This window comes from Vidua macroura, chromosome Z (genome assembly GCF_024509145.1).
Source record: "Vidua macroura isolate BioBank_ID:100142 chromosome Z, ASM2450914v1, whole genome shotgun sequence".
In the NCBI taxonomy this organism is placed as follows: domain Eukaryota; kingdom Metazoa; phylum Chordata; class Aves; order Passeriformes; family Viduidae; genus Vidua; species Vidua macroura.
Genome location: NC_071611.1, coordinates 9,826,967 through 9,836,739, shown reverse-complemented (window position 1 = coordinate 9,836,739; position 9,773 = coordinate 9,826,967). Strand labels below are relative to the sequence as shown.

Sequence of the window (9,773 nt, the reverse complement as noted above, 5' to 3'; positions counted from 1 at the left end):
AGAGCAGCCCTGAGGAGAAGGACTTGGGGGTGCTGGTGGGTGAGAGGCTGGAATGACCCAGCCATGGGCGCTCCCAGCCCAGAAAGCCAAACGTGTCCTGGGCTGCAGCCAAAGCAGCGTGGGCAGCAGGGGAGGGAGGGGATTCTGCCCCTCTGCTCTGCTCTGCTGAGAGCCCACCTGGAACCCTGCATCCAGCTCTGGGGTCCCACAGGACAAGACAGGTCTCACAGGAAGGACATGGACCGGTTAAGTCCAGAGGAGGCCACCAAGATGATCAGAGGGATGGAGCGCCTTTCCTATGAGGAAAGGCTGAGAGAATTTGGACTGTTCAGCCTAGAGAGGAGAAGGCCTCAGAGTAACCCAGTCGCAGCCTTTCAGTACCTGAAGGAAGCCTTATAAGGAAGATGGAAAGGGACTATTTGTGAGGGCATGTAGTGACAGGACAAGGGGGAATGGCTTCAAACTGAAAGACAGCAGGTTTAGATTAGACACTAGGAAAAAATTCTAGGGGAGTGGTGAGCACTGGAACAGGTTGTCCACAGAAGATGTGGATGCCCCATCCTTGGAAGTGTTCAAGGCCAGGTTGGATGAAGTTCTGAGCAACCTGACCCAGTGAAAGTGTCCCTGCTCATGGTAGGCAGGTTGGAATTAGGTGATCTTTAATGTCACACTAAAGCCATTCCATGATTCTACGGTTCTATGACACCTAAGCAGCCTGGCCAGAATCACTTGGGCTCACCACGGAGGACAAACACTGTTGTCTATGCAACTCTCATACATTTTGATTTCTTTTGGATTGACTCCTGCACACTGACTGGGCATGTGCTAAACGTAATGCTTTAATGTGGACAGTGCAGGAGCAAACACCCAAGACTTGTGGTTCTTTTCATTTCCTCTATGAACACTTTATGGCTCCAGATCTCTCAATTTGACAGCATTAATAATTGCAAGTTCCCCCTTCTTGCTATCTGTGTTGGGTTTGTAAAGCCTGGGTTTTTTTTGGTAGCACGGGGGCCACAAAGGTGGTTTCTTTGAGAAGCTTCTGGAATGTCCAATAGAGCCAGTCCCTGGTGGGTCCAAAGATGGGCGTGCTGTTGGCCAAGGCTGAGCCAATTATAAATGGTAGTTAGGCCTCTGTGATAACATATTTAAGAAGAAATCAAAACAAAGGTGGTGGCACATTTTTAATTCCAGCCAAAGAAGAACAGAGTGAGAACATGTGGGAGGAAGAGCTCTACAGAAATTGAGGTCAGTGGAGAAGAAGAGGCAGGAGGTGCTCCAGGCACCAGAGTTGAGATTCCCCTGCAGCCCCTGGTGCAGACCATGGTGAAGCAGCTGTGCCCCTGCAGCCTATGGAGGTCCATGGGGATTCTGAGATGCACCCACAGCTGGCAAAAGAGCTCCACACCAGAGGAGGGGGATGCGTGAAAGGAGTCTGTGGCTCTGTGAGAGATCTGTGGAGTCTCCTTGAAGGACTGCACCCTGTGGAAGAGTGATCCACGCTGCAGCAGTTTTGGGAGGACTGTGTGTCCATGGGAGGGACTCACATTGCAGCAGGTCACAGAAAGCTGTTGCTCTTGAGAGGGACTCACATCAGAGAAGTACATGGAGAACAGGAGGAACCCCACGGTACAGCTGGAGAATGGCTCCTCCCCCTGAGCAGCAGGATAAACCATGGCTGATGAATTTACCATAATCCCCATTCCCTGTCCTCTTTCACCACTGGGGTAAGGAGGTAGAGCTTGGGAAGGAGGAAGCAGTGAGGGGAAGATGTTTTCAAGAGCTTTTTTTACTTCTCATTATCCTGCTCTGATTGTGTTAGTAATAAATTCATTTTATATCTCTAATTTGAGCCTGTTTTGCCCTGATGAGTGATTTCGCCTAGTCCTTATGTCAATCCATGAACATTTCTCCCAGTTCTTATGTCAATCCTTTGTTACATTTCTCTCCCCTGTCCAGCAAGCAACTTTTGTGGGTGCCTGGCATCCAGCAAGTGTCAATGCATGACACTATCAAGGAATATGAATGAAAAACTATATGCAGCATTCTGTAGCAATTAACACATACCATACCCTTGCTTGGCTGTTTCTAATGCTTTAATACATTCTTCTGTTAACACTTCATTTACACCAGTCTTAATATTTTTGGTATAAATATCTATTCATTCTCTAAATCAATTATCATTCTTTCCATTTGTTTTTCAATAATTTAGCCATCTAACCTCACAGAGGCATGACTCCTCCTGCATCTGACTACTTTCAATTGCAAGTTTATTTAACACAACAGCTGACGCTTGCCAAAGGTATTCTGATGTTTGCCACATTTAATTATAAAACAGAAGTGTGTTGTACTTGCCATCACCTGTTTCAGCAAACACATTTCTATTGCACAGAGGGTGAGTGTTTTTGGAAATTATTTAATTAATTTTTTTTCAGGTTAATGAAACCCAGGTTAATCTGTACACAAACGGAAGACAACTGCTCAAGCTTACTAAAATTTTTGCAAGACTTGAACAACAAAGACTATACAAGATTGTGCATGAATAGGTGAGGATTTTTAGTCTATCCACAGGATGTATTAATGAAAATGATTGCAGATTTCACAACTGGCACTTTCAAAGAGCCAACAAGGACTTTTCACTTCCTCAGTATGTCTGTCCTGGGGGTTGTCTTATTTAGCATTAGAACCACAGTTTGCTTCCAATTGGTAAAGGTTTTTGTGGTCCTTCGAGTTTAAGGGTGATGCCAGATATAATTTTATCAGATAGTTCAGTAGCTTTTTGATATAACACTGGTGTTGTATCATCTAAAAGAGCTGACAAGGTCTCAGACTAACATCGAAGAAGAGTGTATGATGTTTTACCCAAGTATTTGAACCTCAGTGCCTTAAGGCACTTTCTAACTCAAATACCACTCTGGGGTTTGTGGATGGATGTATTACTTCCTCAGCTAAGATTTTCTTCTATGACTAATTTCTCTTAGGAATAAAGTGCTACTATCTTTTTACAATGACACCTGCACCTTACAGTACTCTTGAGACCATGACATTAAAGTAGACGCTGTGAAAACAAAAGCCAAGATTTTCTGGTATTTTTTTTGCTGTTAACAGTAGGCTTTCTAGACATCTGCAACTGGCAGATGTCCCTCATTCAGTCCCTCCTGCCAATGGGATTATCACCACAACCTTAGGCAGTAAAGAAACAATGCAGTCAAGTCTTAAGTGATCAGCACATTCAGTGCTCTAAATAGGACTGCTGTGTCAGCCCTTCCTTAGACTTTTAGATCTTTTTTTATACAGGACAAAAGCTACACAAGAAAGCATCAAACTAACATTCCTTTGACAACAAGCTGAACATTACAATTAAGGCATGGGTATTTGCTGCTAAATGCTGTCAAGTACCAACTGCTACAAACCTTCTCAAAAGTTGCATGGCAAGAAAAGAATTGCCATCTAAGGGCGAAAATAATATTGCAGCATGAACAAATAAATAAAAGACATTTTTGCAGAACTATAGTTAAGAAATTGTATCCTACTGGAATCAGTTGCAAAATGGACACCTGAGACTTGTGGCAGTTGGAGCCTTCCGTCTTAAAGAACAAGTTATCTGAAGGTGTAAGTTTTCCTCTGTTTCCTGTAAGTTTGTGGCACACAGAGCATCAGAGGAAAACGGATATGTGAGATGGGGTTGAATTCTCTTTGAAGGCCATTTCTCAGTTTTCAGAGATCAAGTTCGCTGTGCAAATTTTCTTATTAGCTTTTGATTCATAGGTTTAAATTAAAAAATCTAGGTACATTTAAGATATAAACTTTGCCAAAATCATTGATCAATGTCATGTCAAAAATATTTCCATTCAAAGCTAGGTCTTCAAGGAAAACACCTTCTATCAAAATTATATTAACACAACTTTCTGCAACCAATGCTAATCTTTCATGTAGCTTTATACAGATAAACCTTGCTCACCTCATGAGGATTTTTTATCAGGTTTGAAAATACAGTTGGTTAGAAAGTCATGCTGCATTCTTTCCTTCTCTTTCTTCAATAATACCACACTTTCTCAAATGCACTTTCAATACATTTAATTACCCTACCTGCACTCTGGTCTAGGTAGGTTGGCATTTCTGGTAATCATGTTAGAAATACAGTAACATAAGCTGAAACTCTTAGTTTGATTCTGGAGCCTTTGCAATTAGGGAAAAAATTTAAAAGATAATTTTAAAAATTTACCTCTAAAGGTACACACCTGTACAGTTCCATTTTTATTGCTCTTTCTCCAAATATGACTACGTTCAACACTGAATAAAACAAAATAAATTCAAATATATTTATCATGGGCTCCTTCCATAAACTTTGAGATCAGCTTTTACTTTTGTGTATTTTGTAATAAAGTAAAACACCTCAACCAACTGCTTGAGGCAACTGTGCAGAACTTTTTAAAATGATTGCTACATGGTAGCTTGATGTATTTTTCCCCCTAGAGATGGAAGAAATAGGGCAAATGAGTTGTTTTTACTACCTTCAGTTATTACCTGGAGTCATGAGTTGTTTTTCCTTTTGACAGATGCTGTAATGTCAAGGTTGGAACCAGCCCACTCCTGGCGAGTCTCTATCCTAGGAAAGTGTTTTGCTCATAATAGGCTGCCTGACACTCTGACCTTTATCACATTTTTCTTTCCTGTCACCTTCAGGAAGGGCAGCTGTGGTGCTATTGATGTATTTCATACATAGACAAATAATTTCAGAATTATTCTGAAACACTAAAAAATAAGCTCTTCTCTTGATCTTGCAACATCTCTTTTTTGCGATTTGTACTAAAAATAAAATAAAAAAAAAAAAACACCTGAATTTGTTTTTGATTACTTTGTTCCAAGATCATTAAGAGTTTCTAGTGCTCTGTATTTCCCCAGGTGCTTTCACAAACATGCCTTCATGTCTGAAAAATGAAAGCGAACTCATTGGTAGGGAGAGCTTACTTTTTGAGGAAAAATGGAAATCTATTGTCCAAGAAGATTAAATCCTTAACCACTCAGTTAAAGTCACAAATTATCAGCTCTGCAAACAGCTTTTTCCTCTAAGGACTGCACAGAGGCCTGCAACATCTCTCTGAGATCAAAATGTGTGCCTGACAAGGATATGCAGAATGCAATTCACTTTAAGTGGCATCGTCTAGTGAATATTTATATTTCTCAATCTTCCTTTTCAGTTTTATTTTTCTTTCACTGTTAAAAAAATATATCATGCACACTTTTTGAATGTATCTTTAAACATCCTTAAAATATGCTACTATTCTACTTAAATACATGTTTTGAACTTTCTGGAACCACTAGCTGCACTGAATTAACACTCCCAATGCATTTAAGCATGAGCACAAAGCATACTAGGACTAGGCAGCTGGGCAAGTTTGATGTTTTGGCTATTTATAGGCCAGTTACAGATGATGCCAATGATGAAAAAATATACATTTTGTTTATTATGCAGGCACAAAGAAGCAAGACAGCAAGAAAAAGTTGCTTTTGGGCTTTAAGAAAGATGGAATGATGCTTAGACCTGCATGTTTAACTTTTTTCCTTAGTGCTTAACACTTCAGTCTGTTACTAAAACAATTTTGTCATATTTTGGTTTTTTCCCCTTCACTGCTTTTCAGAGGATGTTTGAACCACTGCACTGAGAAACATCATTAAGTTATCAAAGATGGTACCTACATATGATAAAGCAGACACTCCCATATATGATTAAGTTCCTCTTACTTAAAGAGAACTCATCAGGACTTTCAGAAAAGACTGCGTAAAAGACTACACTTTGACTTGCGTCAAAGTGAAAAATACGCTTCAAAATACTCTTCAACAAAACTGGGAGGAGGAGAAGGGAAAAAAATAATTGCCTATACAACCTCCTTTAAAACAGATTTTCTGGGCAAAACAATAAAACCACCGCAAAGTTTTCAAGATCAACTCTTTCTACATGTGTAGAAAAGTAATCTGTCATTAATTATGTTGCCTGCCTGTTATTCACCAGTAGTTTTTCTTGCATCATCATCAAATAAGGTCCTGCTGAGCAGATTTTTGCCTATATTAAGATGAGCAGAGCTAGCAGCACAGTCATCTTTACAGCCTGTTTCTTACACAATTATATTGACACACAAGCATTAAGGCATACATCAGGCATCAGTTAAAGGACGCTTCAGATACAAGCAGTTTTCTGAAATCCATAAGCCTAAGTTTGCACTGGGGTATGCAGTCAGAAGTGGCCATTTTTTAATGTCAACAAAAAAAGGACTATAAAAAATATTGACTTCCAAACTGCTAGCACGTAATGCAGTCAATTGCACTTAAATCACACAGCTGTGTACTTCTCAGAGATTCAGCTGGTGATGCAGCATTTGCTTTCAAATTTAAGGATTTTAACACATTTGCTTTAAGGTGCCAGTGCTGAAAATGTAATATATTTAGGCACTTTTACAGCAACAGAAAATAGACTGCAAGGGCAGCAGAGTAGCAATGATAGGCCTGGGACTGTACCCTGAACCATGTCCAACATCTTCCATTCTCTTACTGCAGTGTTCTTTTAGAAAACAGAGCAAGACTATTCTTTTGAGGCAATGGGAGAAGATGAACTTCTTTTCTGAAAGACTTATTCAGGAGAAATTGTCTAGGAAATAAAAATCTCATTTAATTAATTATTTACATATGCCAGATGCAAGATTTTACTCTTAGATCAATCTCACCACTAAGCTCATGAAATGGAACCCATGAGACATCATGCCACTAAACAGAGGGCTAGAAGTCATGCTCATTTCCTCAATTACATAAAAAATAGGCTATTCTGCTGATCTACTCATACTGGTTCACCAGCTTTTTCAGGTTGACCAGGAAGTGTCTCAGCTTAGCAAACTGAGCTTGGAAGATTCTGTGAGTGAAAGCTTTGGACAACAGGAAAGTATGACCAAAATTTCTAAACTTTTAAAATCAAATTCTCTTCTTGTTAGGAGACATAATGATGCTAGTATATATATAACAGATTGCTTAGCATGCCTGTTAAAACAATCAAAAGTCATAAGTTTATCACAGGTTTTATTATGATCTTCTAGTATATTATAATCAAAATACAGTAGCATCATATTTTCACAATAAATGCATGTACACAACAGAGCAAAATCTCTGAGGACAGAGGAAAAGAAGTTTCCCAGATCTTTGTACTGTTAATTCATAATGCCTTTCCCTGCTTTTTGGGGGGGGAAACTGTGTTTGATTTCTTCTGAAAAAATAAAATTTAAAAAAAAAAAGAAAGGTAAATTTTATCAGAACTAGAACTTTGTTTCTCTGGATCAGAAACACAGCTCCAAACAAACAGCGACCAGCAGCAGCCCCGAAGAAGCATGCCCATTACCACACAGAGGAAGTGAAGCACTGTCTTACTGCATGTTCTTACACTGCAATAAAACATGCTCTGGAGCAATGGTCTCCTGCTTGGAGATTAAGCACACCTCAGGGGTACAAGGAGGAAAGCAGTAGTTACTGTTTATTTTTTCCTAAAATAAAAGCATTTTATTTACCACCTGAAAGTATTAAGAAAGAATTACAACTTTACTAATACATAACATGTCCTGTCACTGCACTCTCATCTGGTGTGTATGCCAGACAGTCACACTTAAGGTAGACAGAACACAAAGCACCCTTGAGGAAGACTAGGTGCTTCACAATGCAGAAGGGAGTTGACAGTGATACCCTCAACTCCTTCTTTCATTTTCAGTGTACTGACATTTACATGTGCCCAGTTAAGCAGATCTGTGGACTGTATTGCCTCTTTGCAACTAAACTAACCCTCACAAAATGACCCAGTCTCTCAAAAATGGTCTGAAAAAGAATCCATGCAGATCAAAGGTAAGCACAAACAGACAAGTTTCAGAGGTGATATTTCTGCTCCTAGTGCAAGACCTTCATCAACCACTTTGCATGGTAATTATCACTGATAATGTAGTCAAATCTGAGAAAAAGTTGCCCAAAAAAAATTGAAAACAATTAAAGTAAGAATTTGAAATACAAATTTACAAGTGTCATTGCTAATAATGAACCTCTTTTTGAGTGTATATTGTACCTTTAGGCATTAGCTAACAATAGTATAGACCCACAAGGATTAACAGGGCATTTACAAACTAGCCACCCAGGACATGAAGAACAACCTTTGTAAGTTTTTTCAGCAGTGTTTGGAAGTCCTGTGATATCCAATCCAGTATTTCACAAATTTCACAGAAAACACTTTGAAATTTGAAGAAAAACACTGAAGGTTTGAAGAAAAAAATATTAGAACAAGATATGGATTGTGGGAGATTTGAAACTACAAGTATTCCTAAACTGTCTCAGTTTAAGGTACTTGCTAGATTTTATTTCATTATTAATTTCATAAAGAACAACTTTTTAGTCAATTCCTAATAAAAAGGAGTAATAGAAAAGGCAGCTGCTCAACAGTAAGCAGCTTTATTTAAAGTTTATTTTATTTAAAGTTCTGTTTTGTGAAAAAACTGTGCAAGCGTAATCACTGATAAAGTGGCTTTGAATAGAATCCCTTAGAAAAAAGGGATCTAAGGATAGGTTACATCAAGAGTGAAATTTATTCACTGAATCACTGGGCAAGCTAGTGCAGCAAATAAACTGGAGACAAAAGCACACTAAGTCCGACACTGTCATCAATATGGTAATTGTATAAAAACAAGACCTTTCAATATTAGAATATTTACAATACTTTGGAATCAGATGGGGAGTTACCATGAAAGTCTTTTATACTACAGGGGTTCACTTCTCCATGATGAAAAGGGCCTGCCAGTACTATGCCAATATTTTTGAAAAATTAAAACATTCAGTGTGTCTCTTCAAGATAAAAATGTTAGTCTAACAATAAGCAAGAAAAATTTCCTTTTTAAAATAAAGTTATTGCATGGCAGGAGCATTTTGAAAACAGAAGTCTGAAAATGTTTCCATCATCATGCAATTTTGTTGCAAAAAGAAGTGTAGAAGTCTCACCCATAAAAACCTCTAATATCTGTATACTTCTACAGAAAAGTAACTTTCTAACCCATTTAAAAAATCTTCCAGAGGGAAGTTTTTCAATCCATTTGTTAACAACACAAAAATTCAAGACCTTTCAATTAGTTTGTAAATCTAACTGACTGACATCATGGAAAATGGAAACTTACTAGTTGAGTATTAACCTGAATACATATACATATATACATATAACCTGAATACATACAATACACCTTTGCATACGTAGTGGGCAGGACTGAAAAAGAAGGATCATGATTTAATAAGCACAGCCTTCAACACACTTTCTGTTTGGATCAATGTCTTTGTGAGGTATCTTTTTCAGTAATAACAGATACTAAAAATATATTAAATACATATTGAAGTTTAAAATCAAGATAAACTAAAATTAGAACCAAACTTGGAATCTCTGTACCACTGTGTTGAAGAAAAATTTCTAAAAAGAATGAGCCATCAGGTATTTCTGAGTATCATTTACTAATCTTCTACTGGGAACAGAAAAATACTTTACACTACTCATAAAAATATTTGAAAATTGTTTATCTAATCTATAGCTTTTATGTTTTTATTGTGTACTTAATTAGCAGAGTAGTACATATAATAATTTATATAGAGTAAGGGTGCATGCTTAAATTTTTTTTTTTGCATCCACTCTGGATTCCCAGCACAGGAAACCATAGACCTGCTGGAGTGAGGAGGCCACAAAGATAACTGAAGGACTGGAGCACCTCTCCTGT

General features: G+C 38.2%; 1 long non-coding RNA gene across 2 annotated transcripts; it reads left to right on the top strand.

Annotated features, from left to right (window-relative positions):
- The first annotated feature begins 1,040 nt into the window (after window positions 1-1,040).
- On the top strand, window positions 1,041-4,833 carry LOC128822154 (uncharacterized). 2 transcript variants are annotated; one of them, XR_008441372.1, is made up of 4 exons: window positions 1,041-1,248; window positions 2,213-2,302; window positions 2,436-2,546; window positions 4,560-4,833. It is a non-coding gene; the product is annotated as an uncharacterized LOC128822154 (long non-coding RNA). The 2 variants fall into 2 exon arrangements; XR_008441371.1 differs by lacking the exon at window positions 2,213-2,302.
- The last annotated feature ends 4,940 nt before the right edge of the window (window positions 4,834-9,773 follow it).